Source organism: Musca domestica, unplaced genomic scaffold, assembly GCF_030504385.1.
Source record: "Musca domestica strain aabys unplaced genomic scaffold, Musca_domestica.polishedcontigs.V.1.1 35, whole genome shotgun sequence".
NCBI classification, from domain to species: domain Eukaryota; kingdom Metazoa; phylum Arthropoda; class Insecta; order Diptera; family Muscidae; genus Musca; species Musca domestica.
In genome coordinates, this window is record NW_026712315.1 from 7,434,555 (window position 1) to 7,453,613 (window position 19,059).

Consider the following 19,059-nt stretch of genomic DNA (forward strand, 5'->3'; position numbering starts at 1 on the left):
GTCCACTTGAGAGAGGGACATGCGCCCTACGGAAAATTTCTTTATACTGAGCACCACAAGAAGAAGCATAGAAAGCATGATGTATGTTCGCAGACTACCTCAATGGTACTACGTGAGTGTGTTGGAATGTGGGCACATAAACAAATGTTGCACCAACGACAAATGTAAACAGATGTTTGCAAATGGGCCCAAATGAGAAATTTCCCCCCAACAAAAGCAAAAAAATATCCCAAATAAGAGCGAACGCGCCACATTTTCCATAGCAATGTTTTGTTGGATGAGAGAGTCGAAATGAGCGCCTCTAATGCTTTCCCGTTCATGTCATAAGGGGATACCAGCTTGTCTGCAACTGGCAGGCGACTCTTTTAAGCACAAACTATCTCGGTTGTCGGATGTCTAGCGCGGACAAATGAACGATAATTTCTAACTCTGCAATTTGAGTGTGTGTCTGTGAAATTATAATCATTTTACATAAAGCTGAAATTCCCAAAAAGTCAAAAAATAAAAATCAAATATTTTGCAAACAGAAAAATAAATTAGTAAAAAAGTGTAGAAAATAGAAAACCAAAAGAAAAAATATATATATACAAAATAAAGTGATAAAGAAAAGAAAACGGAATCCTGAAGAATTCGCAAAGAAAGTGAAAGTTGTTTGGAGCAGCATTTGCAGGCGCCTAAAAGTATACTTCATTTTTTGATAACTCCATAAACAATTGGCCGCAGAAATCCTTCTCCTGTTGAGAAAATAAAAAAACTATTATTTTGCATTTCTTTTTTTTTTTTTTTTGTTCTAGCAACAAAATCGTGTGAAAATTTCATTTTCTTACCATAATATTCCTTCATTCTTGCTCCTCTTCTTCTGTACGGTTTCATTGTTATTATCCTGTGTCCGTTGTGTTCGTCACTTTTGTTACGTTTTCCTAATAAATTTTGCAAATGTGTGTGTATGCGTAAGCATTGTCTTTGTTTGATGCGACTCGACGCGACGCGAAGCTTCATTGTGTATCGGTGTATGTGTGTCAATGAGTAAAATTCCGTGTAACGGTGGTGGTAATCTTTCTGCCTTTGTGAGTGTGCATGTGTGTGACTGCGTGCATTCATCAAGAGTTGGTGGGAAAAGTGAAAAAATATTGTTTTTGTTGTTTTTAATAAGCTGTGACACAAGTTAAGGCCAAAAGAGAAAGTGTATGTATGACATTCACTCATACACACACACACACACACACAAACCCCCATCAACAAAAAATTAACAACGAAAACAAATCGTTTAACAAGAGCCACAAAGCAACCAGCCAAATAAACAAACAAACAGCCAAGCAAAATAAAAAGTCAAAACATCCCGTATTGTGTTGTGTAAGTAAATCCAAGTAAAAAAGAAAAAAAAAAAAACAAAAAATTACGCACAAACGTAAACTTTAACACACACCCTCACACACACACACACACACACACACACATGCAAGCATTCATGCTGCCATGTAATAGATGTATTAAGGACAGTGACACAAAAAGGATTCAAAAGAAACAGAAAGAGAGCACAACAAAACAACAACCACAAAAGCAACGTGTGCCATAAAAGTAACGAGCGAAACGTTATAATGAAAATCCTTTCGCTTACCCCTCACTCCTCCCCCACCCAATTTGGCATACTTTGGTCCATTATGCTGTCGTTTGCCTTGAAGTAAACGAAAAAGTGTGAAATAAAGAAAAAAAATACCTACATGGAAGGAAATTGCACAAAGGCCAACCAACATACAGCAACAGTAAATCCAGCACAGAAAGAAACACACAAAAATGAAGAAAGGACCTTTCACGCTTTCTCCGAAGTACTGATGTTTGGCTTGAATTACCAATGTGTGTGTGTGTGGATGTGTGTCTGTGCGATTCTGAGAAAATGAAGGCAAAATGGATTCTTGGAATTCTTTTAGGTTGCATTTCCTTTCGAATAATTAATGTATCTTCAAATGCATTCTGTGAAATAAAATATCGGTTAGTTACATTTGTTTTATGCCGAAAAGTACGATATTTTCGAAAATTATTCTAAAGAAATCGGAGAAGAAAATTGAAGGCAACATGCTTTTTCAAAATTGAAGATATTTGAGAAAATAATAAGAAATTGCTTTGTGTGCCACTGTCTGCCCCATTAAATTGGGACATTGTGCAATGTACCCAATATCCCTGAATATTTAACATACATATTTTGTATGTGTGCAATTGGTAGGTTTGAAAGTCTTCCATGACTTAAAGTGTTATTGAAATACTTCAATATTGGATATAAAAAGTGTAAAGCAAATTGTGTTAAATGAAAAAAAAAAAACATGTTAAGAAGCAGTAAGTTCGGTCGATTCGAACTTTGAACAACCTCCATTATTTGAACGAATTTGGAAATTTTCAATAAAATAAAATCCGTTAAAAATTCTGTTAATATCTAAAAATACCGAATATAGCCTTTATATATATAGACCTATATAGGCATTGTTGTCAAAAGCCACTACCATATTCAAATTCGAAATTTGAAATAAACGGTGAATACCGTAGTTAAAATCATCAAAATACCGTATATAGGGAGGTACCGTTATATCGGAGCTGTGCGAGGACCTGGACTTGCATAGGCAATTTTCTTTTACAGTCTGTTGCATTCATTACGAACTTCAAATGTGACCTGTACGAAGACCTAGACCTACATAGACAATTTTCTGTCACAGACTGTAGTTCCTATTACGAACTCCAAATACGTAATTTGAAACAATTCCGGTGAATAATTTCGCTAAAATAATCAAAATATCGAATATAGGGAGGTACAGTTATGTGGGGGCGAATTTAGCCTGCCTACTTGCAAAATAAGCATGTCTGCAAAGACAGACAGGCGGACAGACAGACAGACAGACGGACATCGCTAAATCGACATAGAATTTTACGCAGATCCGGAATATATATACTTAGTTGGGTCTTACATGAGTATTTCGAGGAGTTACAGTTAATATACCCTCCAAAGTATGGTGGAGGCTATAAAAACAGTTCGCTAAAAAAGTTTTGTGAATTTAAAATTCACATTTTGTGGTCCGCTCAAAAACCGCATGGAATCCAACGAAAAAAATCTTCCATGCGTTTCTTCCTTCGCGGAGCTTCGACAAGTAAAGGGGTTTTGTTATGGAGTATTGTATTACTATTACATTCTTCATACGCCACATTGTGCCGTATTCGACGGACCCATCTGGCAACGCCATAACTTTTCACAGAGATGTCACATCGCTTAATGACATACCGCGTTTGAAGCGAGCGCTCTGCAATAGTTGAAATTTACATTCAACAGAAGAAGTCAATTGTGAAAACTCAACGTGCTTTTAAAGCATTAAAAAATGTGAGAAGTGTGCCTTCTAAGAACACCATTAAGCGTTAATACGAAAAAATTTCGACTGGTAAGGTTCTTTCTAATCCGAATAGGCCATATAAAAGTCGACCAAGGCGATCGGCCGAGAATATCGCTGCCCTACGAGCAAGTGTTGAGAGGTCTCCAAGAACATCCCAAAAACACCGTTCTCAGCAGTTGGGCAAGTGGACCACTTTACAACGGATTATTCGCATTGACTTGCATTTGTTCCCGTACAAAATTCAATTGACGCAAAGAATGTTGCCTGCGGACAAGCCTCGTCGATTGGAATGGGCCCAAAGGTCCGTCGATTGGAATGGGCAACCCTGTATCTTTGTGCATTTGTTTGTAACATGCAGAAGGAAACGAATTAGTTCCTTTTACCATGTATTTTTGTAAAGTATAGGCCGCATTAATTGTCCAGAAATCATTTGTTTTGCCCACGAACGAAGCCTATAGAAATTGGTAATAATTGGTTCTGATTTGGATATAGCTCTCATATACACAATGTAGTCCGATTTTATAAGTATTGTGCACCAAATTCGTAATATCAGTCCGAATAAAATGAATTTCAGTACGCGCGGATAGTCGATGGTCGCTGCTCTGCTCGTGTTAATCAACCGTGGCATCAGATGAAATGCGGAATATTATCGCGAAAATATTCCGAAAATATTTTGGTCGCAGACCTTGGACATTCTAACAGGACTCAGCATAATCGCACGCGCCACTTATGAATGCTTACAAAATGAGGTTCCTCGCTTCATTTCCAGCGCATAATGGCCACCAAAATCTCCGGATACCAATCCGTTGGACTATTGTGTCTGGAGCATTTTGGAAAGCAAGGTTGTCACTAAAAAATACCTAAGTGTCGATCTTCTCAAGCAAGCGCCTCGCCGATAATGGGCCAAAATACCGCAGAGCAACATTCGGGCAGTGTTTTTAACCTGATTACGGCAAAGTAATTGTTTTTTGGCTGGAAATTTAGACTTTTTGTACGGATCTTTTTGATTAACCTCTAAGAAGTCAAAAATGGACCCAACATGAGGAATTAATGTCTACAGAGAATATTATAGCATACACTCTTGAATTTCCTAAATGGTGGCAAATATGCTGATATCTCTTGGAGTTCCGAAGATATATTTTTTAAGTAGACGGCCTTCGGTCGGGGCTTGACATTTATTCTTCTGAGGAAAATCTAAATTTTATAACTATATTAAGTAGCCGTAATTGCAATTGGGATTATGTCCGAGCATCCATTGTACGATCGCATTAGAGACAGATCTTATAACCATATTTTGTAAAAGGTGACTCGCTTGAGGATCTGAGTATTCTTCGTATTGTTATCGAGATTATAGTCGAAGACACAATATGCCTAGAATGTCTGACTTTCTATTCGTGAGTTATGGTGAGCACCGAATGAAAGGATGAACGGATATTGCTTGAATCGACTCCAAAATGGATTTCATCGAACAAAAAAGTGGGGTAAAAGGCAGTTTTTTTTTTGGTGGGTCTCATGTTATCATTTTTGGCAATACTTGGCAACTCTAAAGTGTTCTGCCAAAAGTGACAAAGGAATTGCATGACATATACTCTCATCATGCCACATAAAACTCGTAACAATGGACCTATTGAGAGACGAGTTCAGTGAACATTTTCTTTCACGTTCGACACTGGTAAATTGGCAGCCAAGATCCATCCAAGAAGCAGTCGCTGTCAACACTTACGTGAAGCATTCTTCAAACATTAAATTATATAAATAAATATTTCAACAATTTCTTTCTGAATTTAATGTAATTTTAGTAAAACATTCCTATAGCTCGGGAAAATAACCCTTTATTATACCCTCAGAGAGGGTATATATCATTTGATACGGTAAAAATGTGCCTAGTGCTTTCCCCACAAAGAGTCAACATTTTGAATAATTACAGCTCTAATAAAATGTGATGTCCCATATCCCAAAATTGTTATTAACCCAATGTCTAGTGATAGGATGCAATATATCGGTCTACTCCTTCTGGCGTCTCTTCCACAAAAGGTCGAAATTTTCAAAAATATATATTCCTGCACAGAATTTGAAACGATGATCCGGTTTTGCTCCATCTTTGCAAATCCTAATATTTGCCTCAGTTCTCGATCTAGTACAAAAATGTGATGTGATGTGAAAATTATAAAATATGATGTAAGAATCCGATTGTCCTCAAATTTCACACATCCCAATAATTTTATTAACCCCCAAGGTCTGGTGTTAAGATGGAATACATCGGTCTACTCCTTCTGGTACCTTCTCCATAAAAAACTCCCAAGGTCTGGTGTTAAGATGGAATACATCGGTCTACTCCTTCTGGTACCTCCTCCACAAAAGGACGAAATTTTGAATACCCATTGAGCTCATAAAACGCGAAATTAACATTCGAGGCTTGGCACATCTGAATATTTCCATCAACACATGATATTTTATAAAAACTGTAGAAATCGGACTATTCCTTCTGGTACCTACACTACAAAGGGTCAACATTTTGAATATCCATGAAGGTCATAAAACACGAAATGCGAAATAAGCATCAGGTTCTCTTTATATTTCACATATCTCATTATTTCTACTAAGATTTGTTGTGAAGATGTAATAAATCGGTCCACTCCTTTTGGTACCTCCTCACAAAGGTTCAAAATTTTGAGTATCCATGAAGCTCATAAAAAGCGAAATGAACATCCGTTTCCATTCCAGACTTGGTACTTCTCAATATATTTTCATTAACACAAGATCTGTTATAAATGTGGTAGAGATCGGACCATTTCTTTTGCTTTCTGCCCCACATAGGGTTCAAGATTTTTAAAAACAAAACGCTCAAGGAAAGCGAAATAAACATCCCTCTCATCAAATTTTACACATACAAACATAATACAATATCTGCGAACCCCTTTCTGGTACCTCACCCACAAAGGGTTACAATTTTCAATACTTTTATCTATCATAACTTGCGAAACAACTCAGCGATTCTATACATCTTGCTATATCTAAATATTTCTCTCAACCAGAAATCTGATATTAATATGGAATTTATGATTTCCCTTAAATTCGATATAAATGTTGAAATAGACCATAGCATTTGTGATAAATAAAAGTCAAATTTTCCATTAAACCGCGAATATTTTTAATGTCGGCGAAATCACAAATAGACGAACAGGTCAATTCTGACCGTTACGTAGATGTCCGCAATATAAAACAAATGAATTTCCTCGATCGAAGATACCTGGTACCATGGTATAATAAGGAGGTAGAACAGCTTCGTAAAACTGCAGAAATACAGCCCTGAGGCTATGCCCGCTTGCTGTCAGAATTATTCAAAATTATAGGCAACAAGTTGTTTTCATTTATTCAAATTACACGAAAGGTGAATAAAATGCCTGGATATTCTCTCAAAAATATGTTCAACCTTTCAATTCCATGGTAAATCTCGTTAATATTATTAATGCGCGCCCCGCAATTTAAGTTTCTTCCATTGGAGTCGATATAGCGATGTCCGTTCATCCGTCTGTCTGTCGCACGATAACTCTCGACTTGGTCCGAACTTGGTACATCGTAATATTTTTGTCAAACTTAGATCGAGTTCGGAGATGGGCAATATCGGTCCACTCCTTCTGCACAGAAAGAGAAATAATAATCCGATTTTTTGTAAATCCTAATATTTGCGTCAGTGTTAGGTCAGATGTGAAAATGGATGGTGCTAAAATGGAGTATATTGATGCACTCCTTCTGGTACCTCTCCCAAAAAATATGAAAATCACACATCCTACTATTTCTATGAAACAAAGAAATAAGTATCGTACACTTTTCAAATTTCACACACACAAACATTTTTGCTAACACAAAATTTGTTGTGAAGATGCTATAGATCTGCGAACCCCTTCTAATACCTCACCCACAAAGGGATACAATTTTACTTTTATGCTATGTCTAAGTATTTTACTTTTATGCTATATCTAAATATATGTCTCCCAACCAGAATCCTGAGATGAATATGGAATTTATGATTTCCCTATTTTCTGGTTATTGTGAGTATTTTTTTTTTAACAAAGCCACAGTTACAACTGTCTAATTGCTGAATTTGGCTTTGGTTAGGCAGCTTGTCTACCTAAAATTTTCCATTTCATTCAAAACTACTTCCATGAAGATCTCATTTAAGACTTTGAACCCAGTGGACACAATTAAAACTCCTGTTCCAACTGAAATGCCTTTCTTCTTCGATCTCAAGAACAACAACACAATGAAATCTTCAGCATAGTGAATGTATTCGTCCGTTGTAATTCAATTGAATACCTCAACACACCGGCGCGTGTCTATCGAACCATACAATTCTCAAAATTATGCTTCATTTTCCGATAAATATGCCATGTCATTGTTGAAATGCATTGCGAAAAATGTCAGAAACAACAATCAGTGTAAAATGTGTGCGAGAATGAAAAAAAAAAAAATGGATGGATATTTACACAAAAGAGCAAAGCAAGTGAACAACAACAGCAGCAGCAGCAATAACCAACCACATCCTTTCTGATGGACGTATGTTCTGTTTGCCTACCTTCAGTCATTATATTTACATCTACATTTGTATGTAAATTCACGCACACACACACTCACTTATGCACTCAATTGAATTTGCATATGTGTGTGAAATTCACAGTGATTTTATGTTGAACTCTTCGGCATAAAAGTGTCATGGAGCATCAAATGCGTATGGAGGTGGATGAGTGTGTGTGCCTGTGTGCATAAGTATGTAGGATACTTGGTTCCATTCAGTTGTTGATTTTTTTTTTGTGTTTTTTTTTTATTAAAAACAACACAACATTTTCCCTTTGATATCCTTTGCTTTTCTTGTTATTGTTTTTTGTTGGCGGTTGTGGTGTTATTGTTCTACCAGCTCCTTGTTATTGTTTCGTCTTCTTAACATCTATTGAAGATTCAATGAACAAAAAGAAGCAGCAACCAACGTTATACTCTTTTTATACCCTTTACCATACTATGGAGGGTATATTAATTTTGTCATTCCGCTTGTAACTCGTCGAACAAAGAATATATATTCTTGATCAGCGTAAAATACTAAGTCGATTTAGCGATGTCCGTCTGTCTGTCTGCTGTAATCACGCTATCCTTCGAACAAATTGAGCCAGAAGGCTAAAATTTTACACACATGTTTATTTTTCCAGTAGGCAGGTAAAGTTCGTACATGGGACATGTAGGTCCACGTTTTCATATAGCCCCCCATATAAAATACCTTCCGATATTCGGTATTTTGATGATTTTAGCGACATTATTCACCGGAATTGTTTCAAATTTTATATATGAAGTCTGAAATGGATACTACAGCCTAGGACAGAAAATAGTCTGCGCAGGTTAACGTCCTAGTATAGCCCCCATATATCGGTACCTCCTAATATTAAGAATTTTAATGATTTTAGCGACATTATTCACCGGAGTAGTTTCAAATTCCGTTCGTAGAGTTCGTAAGGAGAAGTACAGTCTGTGACACAAAATTTTTTATACAGGTCCAGGTCTTTGTATTTCTCTAATATAACGGTACCTACCTATATACGGTATTTCGATGATATTTACCTACATTATTCACCGTTTATTTCTAGTTTAGAATTTGAATATGTTAGCGGCTTATGACACAGAATGCGTATGTAGGTTCACGTCGTAAAGATCCAAATATAACGGCTATATTCGCCATTTTTAAGATTTTAACAGATTTTATTTTTTGAAAATTTATAAATTCGTTCCAAATGGTGGTGGGTATTCAAAGTTCGTTCCGGCCGAACTTACTGCTTTCTAACTTGTTTTTTCTTACTTCTCCTTTTCTCACGCGTTCTCCTCTCTATTGCAGAATGTTCTGTTCGGGGTACTTGGGCTTCGAATGTGGGTCAATACGGAGGCAGACCGGCCTTCATAATGTGCGTGTGTGAATTGTGTTTATTGTAAACGTTTAAACATCAACACGAAAAAGTAAAACAAACCAGAGTAGCAGCAGTCGCCCCACACACGAAACGCAGCCAGTCGGGCCGTCAATAACGCCAACAACAGCAACAACACTCCATGTGAAATCATTACATCTTCGAATTGTTCTCATTTCCTAATTAAACACTTTGGAGGAGTGCAAATTAAAGGTAAGTTTTAATGGCAAATAGTTTTATGGCAGCGAACTAGGAGGTAGATGTGGATGTGGGTTTATTGGGGTGTAATGATATGTGTTTTTTTTTTCTTTTTTTTTTGGATATTGAAGTAAGAATTTGGAAAGTGCCCAAAGTATAAAAAGACACGCAACTAAATATTTTTATTGATCTAGAACTTTAAATTACATGAGAAGCAAATTCCTTAAAAAAAAGTCGGAATTATTTGTAAATTCCTGTGAACGTACTAAAAGGAACAATATGGTACACAATTGTAGAAAGTTAATATATGGCGGTGTATTGAGCTAGACCTTTCAGATTTTGCACGAGAGTCCGTTTGCTGAGCAGAACAAATGGAACAAACTTTTGAGATTTTGCACGAAGGCCCCTCTAAGTGAGAAATGAACAAGTAAAAAAGCAGTAAGTTCGGCCGGGCCGAACTTTGAATACCCTCCACCGTTTGGAACAAATTAGAAAATTTTCAAAAAAAATAAAATCCATTTAAAGTTCTTTTAAAATCTTTAAAATATCTAATATAGGAAGGTGCCGATATGGGGGAATATACGATATTGTGGACCTGTAAAGACAATCTGCGTGTAAAGTACTCACAAGGAACTCCTTGTGTGGATTTTCAAAATACCGAATACTGCGGGGTATCGTTATATGGGAGTTATACGTCATCGTTAACCTATATAGAGAATTCTCTGTCCGTTGAAAAATATGGCTAAAAACATCAAAATACCGAATATCGGGGGCACCGTTATATGAGGGCTATACAATATCGTGGACCTATATAGATAATTCTCTGCCGAGGTATAAAATACCCACAAGGAACTCCTTGTGTGGATTTTCAGACAATTCCGATGAAAAATTTGGGTAAAATCATAAAAATATCGAATATCGGGGGGTACCGTTATATGGGGGATATACGATATCGTGGACCTGTATAGACAATTCTCTCTCAGGGGGTGAAGTACTCACAAGGAACTATTTGTGGGGATTTTAAGACAATTCCATTGAAAAGTGTGGCTAACATCATCAAAATATCGAATATCGGAGGGTACAGTTATATGGGGAATATACGATATCGTGGACATATATAGCCAATTCTTTTTGAGGGGGTAAAATGCCCACAAGGGAATTCTTTTTGTGGAATTTCAGACAATTCCATTGAAAAATGTGAATAAAATCATCAAAATACCAAATATCGGGGGTACCGTTATATGGGCGCTATACGATATAGTGGACCTGTATAGACAATTCTCTCTCAGGGGGTAAAGTACTCACAAGGAACTACTTTTGTGGATTTTAAGACAATTCCATTGAAAAATGTGGCTAACATCATCAAAATACCGAATATTGGGGGGTACTGTTATATGGGGGATATACGATATCGTGAACCTATATAGACAATTCTCTTTGAGGGGGTAAAATGTCCAGAAGGGACTCCTTTTGTTGAATTTCAGACAATTCCATTGAAAAATGTGTCTAAAATCATCAAAATACCGAATACCGTGGGGTACCGCTATATGGGGGCTATACGATATTGTAGACCTATAAAGATAATTTTCTGCCGAGGTATAAAGTACCCACAAGCAACTACTTGTGTGGATTTTCAGACAATTTTATTGACAAATGTGGGTAAAATCATCAAAATACCGAATATCGGGGGTAGCATTATATGGGGGATATACGATATCGTGGACCTATATTGACAATTCTTTATGAGGGGGTAAAATGCCCACAAGGGACTCCTTTTGTGGATTTTCAGACAATTTTATTGAAAAATGTGGGTAAAATCATCAAAATACCGAATATCGGGGGTACCGTTATATGGGGGCTATACGATATCGTGGACCGATATAGCCCATCTTCGAACTTGACCTGCCTGCAGACAAAAGAGAGATCTGTGTAAAATTTTAGCTTCCTATCTTAATTCTTTTGGACTGTAGCGTGATTACAACAGACGGACAGACGGACGGACACATCTTCATCGTCTTAGAATTTTACGCTGATCAAGAATATATATACTTTGTTGGGTCTAAAATGATTATTTAGATGAGTTACAAACGGAATGACGAACTTAATATACCCTCCATACTTTTTTTGGTGGAGGGTATAAAAATAAGCCGATATTAGCAGAGCATCGGACAGAAAGTACAAGTAAATGTAGGTTATGGGGGTTTAATTAATTTGTTTTTATAAATTTCTCCATTCATACAACTGAGGCTATATCAAGTTCGTCATTCCGTGTGTAACTCATCGAAATAATATTTTAAGGCCTTACCAATTGTATATATTCTTGATCAGCGTAGACATCTAAGACGATATGATCCTCTCCGTCCGTCCGTCTGTTGTAATCACGCTAGAATCAAAACGGAATAAGTTAAGAAGCTTAAGAGATAGGTCAAGCTATATCGGTCAACGATATCATTTTCCCCCATTTAACGATACGTCCCGATATTCGGTATTTGATGATTGTAGCCAAAGTTTTCAAGCAGTTAACTATGAGTTCTTCGCTAGCTGGAAAATAAGTGCCTACATATGTCCACGTTTTGGTCTAGCCCCTATAGAACGGAAGCCCCACATAATCGCTATGAGAATGATTTAAGAGACATTCTTTACCGGAATTGTTTTATATTTCGTCTATAAAGCTAGTATGCAGGGCCATGTCTTATGCAGGACTATGTCGTCGTAAAGGCCCCATATCACGGTTTTCATTTGAGAGGTATTTTCGAAGGATCTTTTTTTGATTTTTCAAGTTCCTTCCAAATTTATAATTACAGGGTGAGTTAAAAATTTGCAACAAATTACAAAATAATTTTTACATTTTTTTTTTAAATTTTATTGAATGAAAGCAAAAAATTTCGGAAATAGCATCAATTTTTAGAATAAGTTTAGATTTGGCACGAATGATGGCCTTCAAACGGCCAATGAAACCGTCACACGCTGCCCGAATGTTGTTCTGCGATATTTTGGCCCATTCCCGGGGAAGCGCTTGCTTGAGGTTATCGACAGTTTGGTTTTTTTTTGGAGCCAATTTTGCTTTCAAAAATACTCCAAACACAATAGTCCAAAGCATTGGTATCCGGAGATTTTGGTGGCCATTGTGAGCTGGAAATGAAGCGAGGAACCTCATTTTGTAACCATTCATGGGTGCTGAGTCCTGTTGGAATGTTCAAGGTCTGCGGCCAAAATATTTGAGTGCCCAAGGCTTTAATACACCCTCCAGAAAATTTTCGCGATAATATTCGTCATTTATGCTGATGCCACGGTCGATTAATACGAGCGAAGAGCAACCATCGGCTGTTATGGCGACTCACACCATGGCCATGGACCAACCGAAGGTGCACATTTTCAGCCGACCTCTTTGGCAAGTAAACACGATAATTTTGTTTTTTTACAAACTGCTGAACAACGAATGTTTTCTCATCGAAGAAAACCAAATTCGGCAGTCCACCACGTTCGGCCAAGCAAAGCAACCCTTCATTTTGGAATTTTTAATGGCTTCAATTCGAGCTCATTATTCAATATTTGCCGAATGGAATATTGCGATATGTTTCGCATCACGAGCCACTGCGATGAGGGTTTCGATCAAGTCGCTTCTATACTTTTCGAACCATCTGTGCTGATGTTAATGTTTTCTTCCGTCCACTTCCTTGACGTCGGGCTACGCTATCAGTATCACGGTAACGAGCGATGGTACGAGACACAGATGATTTATTCACATTTAAATGCTGGAGTGCTCCAACGATAGCCCCTTGTGGTTTTCCAGCCAAATATATAGAAATCACACTATCACGCTTGTATTCCAGCACGAATAACTTTTTTTCTGGAAAATTCTCAGCAAAATGCTTTTGTATGATTGTAAACAATAAAATGAGCTGTCACTGGAATAGTTTTAACAGCTGTCGGACGAGTGGCTTAGAAATGACAGCAGTCTGAAGTTGGTTGCGGTTTTTTCATCTCATATATATTTTAAATTATTTTAAGAGAGAAGTGAAAAGCACACCGGATTTTTGGAACTTCGCACTTTACAAAATACAAAATCGTACAATTTTATTGTTAAAGACATTTGGAACTCCGTATTTCATTTCGGCAATGGATAAGAGCTTATGTCTTGGAGTTTAGATTGAGCGTCGTCCCTTGAACAGGAGTCTTATATAATTGAGATTTTCGCAAAGCCGTACAATAGTTTTGAGCTAGTTGTAAAGGCTTAAACATTGGAATTTTTTTGTGGTCACACTGAAAGTAAAAACTTAAATGTGTTGGCGTTCCCAGGCAATACTTATTTCAAGGGTACAAAAATATAGTTATAATTGCTTAATCATACCCTCAGCCATACGGCTAGAATTTAATACGGCCAAAACGTGACATATAGAAATAATGGATTTATACCCTGGTTCGAATAAGGTGCATAGTTTTTTATGAATACGCATAGTGGTTAGGGTATCATATAGTCGGCTCACCCGTCTTTTTATCGACCTTTTGTTAATATTTTGCTAAAGAGGTAGTGAGCACTTGCTGGCAGATTTTTTGGCACTATGATGCTTTAATTGGATTTTTTACTTTGAAATTCTAATATTTGATAAACGTTCAAATTATGAGTCACTGTAAAAAATTATTCCTAATTTTTTAACCTATTATAGCTAATGGGTACAATACCAATACGTCTAAATACGTTTTATTATGAAATCTCCCACAGCAAACCATAGTTCAGACATTAGCATTCCAACCAAATATGGAAACATTACATCAGCAGCACATTATTTTTGGGCAATTAGTTGATGGCAATTGTTTTTGCGCTTTTCACTTCATTGCCGAACTTTTGTGAATTAAATGCAAAAATGTGCAAATTATTTTTGGTTTCCATTTATTCATTCATTCAATTTTGGTGTTTGGCAAAATACCAGGCTTTGTTCGTCACACACATACCATACGATATTTCTCCAGTCCACTTGGCATTTGGAAATGTTTGGAAACGTATTAAGAACACTAATAATCATTACATGTTCCGATATAAATCATTTGAGTAATTTCAATTTACATACATTTTTGTTTGTTTAATTATTAAAATCAAGGAAGGAATGAAGAGCTCTCCAGCATTTAAATGGGAATACATTTTTGTACCCTCCACCATACCATGGAGGGTATATTAACTTTGTCATTCCGTTTGTAACTGCTCGAAATACTCATGTCAGACCCAACAAAGTATATATATTCTTGATCATGGATACTACAGACTATGACAGAAAATTATCTGGGCAGGTCCACGTCTTCGTATTGCCCCCATATAACGGTACCTACCTAAATTCGGTATTTTGATGATATTAGTGACATTATTCACCGGAATTGTTTCAAATTTAGTATTTGAGATTAGTAATGGATGCTACAGCCTATGACAGAAAATTGTCTGTGCAGGTTCACGTCTTCGTATAGCTCCCATATAACAGTACCTCCCAAAATTCGGTATTTTGATGATTTCAGCGCCATTATTCACCGGAATTTTTTTAAACTACGTATTTCGAGTTCGTAATGGGAACTACAGTCTGTGACAGAAAAATGTCTATGCAGGTCCAGGTCTTCGTATAGGCCCCATATATCAATACCTCCCTATATTCGGTATTTTGACGAGCTTAGGTACAATACCCACCGAAATTGTTTGAGATATCGTATTTGACGTTAGTAATGGATGCTCTAGCCTGTGACAGAAAATGGTCTATGCTGGTCCAGGTCTTCGCACAGCTCCGATATAATGGTACCTCCCTATTATGATATTTTGATGATTTTAACTACATTATTCACCGTTTATTTCAAGTTTCGAATTTGATTATGGTAATGGCTAATGGCAAACAATGCCTATGTAGGTCCACGTCGTATAGACCCCAATATAACGGCAATATTCGGTATTATTAAAATTTAAAATAATTTTTTAAGGATTTTATTTTTTTTTTTTAATTCCAAATTCGTTCTAAATGCTGGAGGGTATTCAAAGTTTGGCCCTGCAGAACTTACTGCTTTTTAACTTGTTTCTGTCTGGTACAATCGCTGGTTACCGTGATACTGGTGGCGTGACCCGACGTCAAGGAAGTGGACGGAAGAAAATATTAACACGAGCTAAAGAGTTGCTTTGCTTGCCCGAAAGTGGTGGACTGCCGAAAACAAAACGATCGTGTTAACTTGCCAATGAGGTCAGCAGAAATTGTGCACCTTCCGTTGGCCACCAGAACTCAAGCACCGGCCATGGTGATGGTGTGGGCCGCCATAACCGCCGCTCTCCGCTCGTATTAATCGTCCGTGGCATTACAATAAATGTCGAATATTATCGCGAAAATATTCTGAAGGGTGTATTGAAGCCTTGGGCATGCAAAAATTTTGGCCGCAGACCTTTGACATACCAACAGGACTCAGCAACATCGCACTCAGCACGCGCCACTCAAGAATAGTTACAAAATGAGGTTCCTCCCTTAATTTTTAGCGCACAATGGCCACCAAAATCTCTGGATACCAGTCCTTTAGACTATTGTGTCTGGAGTATTTTGGAAAGCAAGGTGGGCACTAAAAAATACCAAAGTGCCGATCATTCCTCGCCGGGAATGAGCCAAAATACCGCAGAACAACAAAAATAAAAAAATGTAAAAATTATGGCCTTTGACTTTGTTGTATTTTCTTATCTCAACCTGTATGTTTCATCCGAGTTGGTGTTAAAGACCCTCACATGCATAAAATGCCCTCAACAACAGTGATATTTAATATCGGACATCAGATACTGCTCGGAAATACCTCTGCCAAATTTTATCGAGATCGGTTCATATTTTAGTATGGCTTTGATAGTCATTTTCATCCGATTTTACGGTTTTTGTTCCCCATATATGTAATATCAGGCCAAATTGAATAGTTTTCAATCGAATTTGACCATTTGTTTAAACTCGGTCCGATAAATCTATTGCTCCAATAAGTATTTTTTAATATAATCCTTCTCGAGGTCATATCATGCACTATACAGCAATGTTATTTGGTTCATAGTTGCAATAATCTACTTCACATAATTTCCCAAAAAAAAAAAAAAAAAAAAAAAAAAAAAAAATACCCTACACCACAAGGTGGTCAGGGTATTATGTCTTTGTGCATTTGTTTGTAACAGGCAAAAGGAAACGAGATAGACCAATAGTTCCTTTTGATGATCTGCATAGAATCACATTCTGAGTCGATTTATGCATGTTCGCCTGTCCATGTATTTTTGTGAAGATTGTACATTTATTGCCCTATCCAGATGAAATTTTGCAAAGACCTTTTGTTTGGCCCAAGGACGAACCCTATTGAAATATTGATAATTGGTCAAAATTTAGATATAGCTCACATATATAACTTCGTCCGATTTGCCTTTTATTGTGCACCAAACGTGTAATATCAGCCCGAATTGTATGGAATTTTGCATATACACCCAAATTAGGCCTGAAAATATGTATGCCAAATTTGATCGAAATCGGTTCAGATATAGATATAGCTCCCATATATATTTTTTATCCGATTTGTTATTTTTGTCCACCGCCGCCGTAATATGCACTATGAAACAACAATATTTGGGGAAATATATCAAATACAGCTCAGAAATACATTTTCTAAATTTTATCGAGATCGGTTCAGATTTGGATATAGCTCCCATATATAACTTCGTCCGATTTACCTTTTATTGTGCACCAAACATCTAATATTTGCCCAAATGGGATGGAATTTGGCACATGCGACCGAATTGAGTCTAGAACCTAGTATGCCAAATTTGTTGAAGATCGGTTCAGATATAGCTATAGCTCCCATATATATTGTTCATCCGATTTGTTGTATTTGTTACCCACAGCCGTAATATGCACTCCGTAACAACGATATTCAGGGAAATATATCAAATACAGCTCAAATTTTATCGAGATCGGTTCCGATTGGAGCTCAACTAATTAGCAAAGTGGTGTAGCGTATCATAAAGTCTGCCCCGCCCGACTTTAAGACTTTCTTTACTGGTTTTTGTTACATTTGCTCTACTAAATTCGTATGGAAGTGTAGGGTACCATATAGTCGGCCCGCCCGACTTTTGACCTTTCTTTACTGGTTATATATAGATTGTGAAGTCCGAATGACATGATCTTGACAAATAAACACCCTAGTGTTGCCCAATCATCTACATTTTGTGAAAACGAGGTGGCATTTGCCACATAGTTTTGCTTCCATCTAAAACCAGGTAATATCACCCAAAACAAACACTGATACCCTTAAGCTGGTCACTTCCATGAATCAGGAGGCTTAAAGCAATTTGTACAGCAGGCATTTGACCGGGGTATAAATGAAAAAGCGAACATGAGTAGAAAAAATAACCTCATCGACATCAACATCAACATGGCAGGCTCATTATGATAGGGCAAATAGCGCAAATTCTCCACAAAAAAGCAAATGGTGTTTATGATGATGCCGATGGTGATGACGATTGCGATGACAAGAGTTGAATGAAACAAATATAAACACAAAAAAACTCGGTTAGCAAACGCAAACTGTATATACACAAGGTGAGATGAAGAAACTGCAACCAATTTCAGACTGCTGCCATTTTTAAGCCACTCCTCCGACAGCTGTTAAAACTATTCCAGTGACAGCTCATTTTATTGTTTACAATCGTTAAAAATCATTTTGCTGAGAATTTTCCAGAAAAAAAGTAATTCGTGCTGGAATACAAGCGTGATATTGTGATTTCTTTATATTTGGCTGGAAAACCACAAGGGGCTATCGTTAGAGCCCTCCAGCATTTAAATGTAAATAAATCTATTGTGTCTCGTACAGTCGTTCGTTACCGCGATACTGGTAGCGTAGCCAGACATCAAGGAATTGGACGGAAGAAAATAGCAACATCATCAGAAATTGTTGAGGAGTAAAGAAGCGACTCGATCGAAACCCGTATCGCAGAGGCCGATAAATGGCTCGCAATTTTCCATTCGGCAAATATTCAAAAATTAGCTCGGGGTAAAGCCCATGGAATTGCAAAAGGGTGCAAGAACTTACACCGCAACAGAAAGAAGCCAGTAAAGAAAGTCTTAAAATCAGGCGGGGCCAACTTTATGATATCCTACACCACTTTTCTAATTTAGTAGAGCTTCACATAACAATTAAAAGTTTATATGGAAGAATTCAATCATACACGCTATGATTTTAATAATAATTTAAAGTTCAAAAACTTAATATGCCAAAGTATTTGTTTTTTTTTTAATTCGGACTTGTATTGCCCATTTGACATATATATGGGAACTATATTCAAATCTGTACCGATCTTGATAAAATTTGGTAAAGATATTACTGAGCTGTATTTATTTATTATTACAATTTGTTATTACAAATTAACAAATAGGATGAATAATATACATGGGAGCTATAGCTATATCGGAACCGATCTTCACAAAATTTGATATACTATCTTCTCAAAACTCAATTCGGTCGTCAAATTTCATCCCATTTGCACAAATATTAGACGTTTGGTGCACAAAAAA

The 19,059-nt window shown here is 36.9% G+C and overlaps 1 protein-coding gene across 1 annotated transcript in view; it reads left to right on the forward strand.

Annotated features, from left to right (window-relative positions):
- The first annotated feature begins 385 nt into the window (after nucleotides 1-385).
- The window catches only part of LOC101898689 (uncharacterized), a 198,280-nt gene continuing 179,606 nt past the window's right edge, over nucleotides 386-19,059 (forward strand). The window contains exons 1-3 of the mRNA XM_059125807.1: nucleotides 386-680; nucleotides 1,154-1,353; nucleotides 9,250-9,529. The gene's annotated coding sequence lies outside the window, so the exon portion shown is untranslated. The remainder of the gene's footprint in view (nucleotides 681-1,153; nucleotides 1,354-9,249; nucleotides 9,530-19,059) is intronic.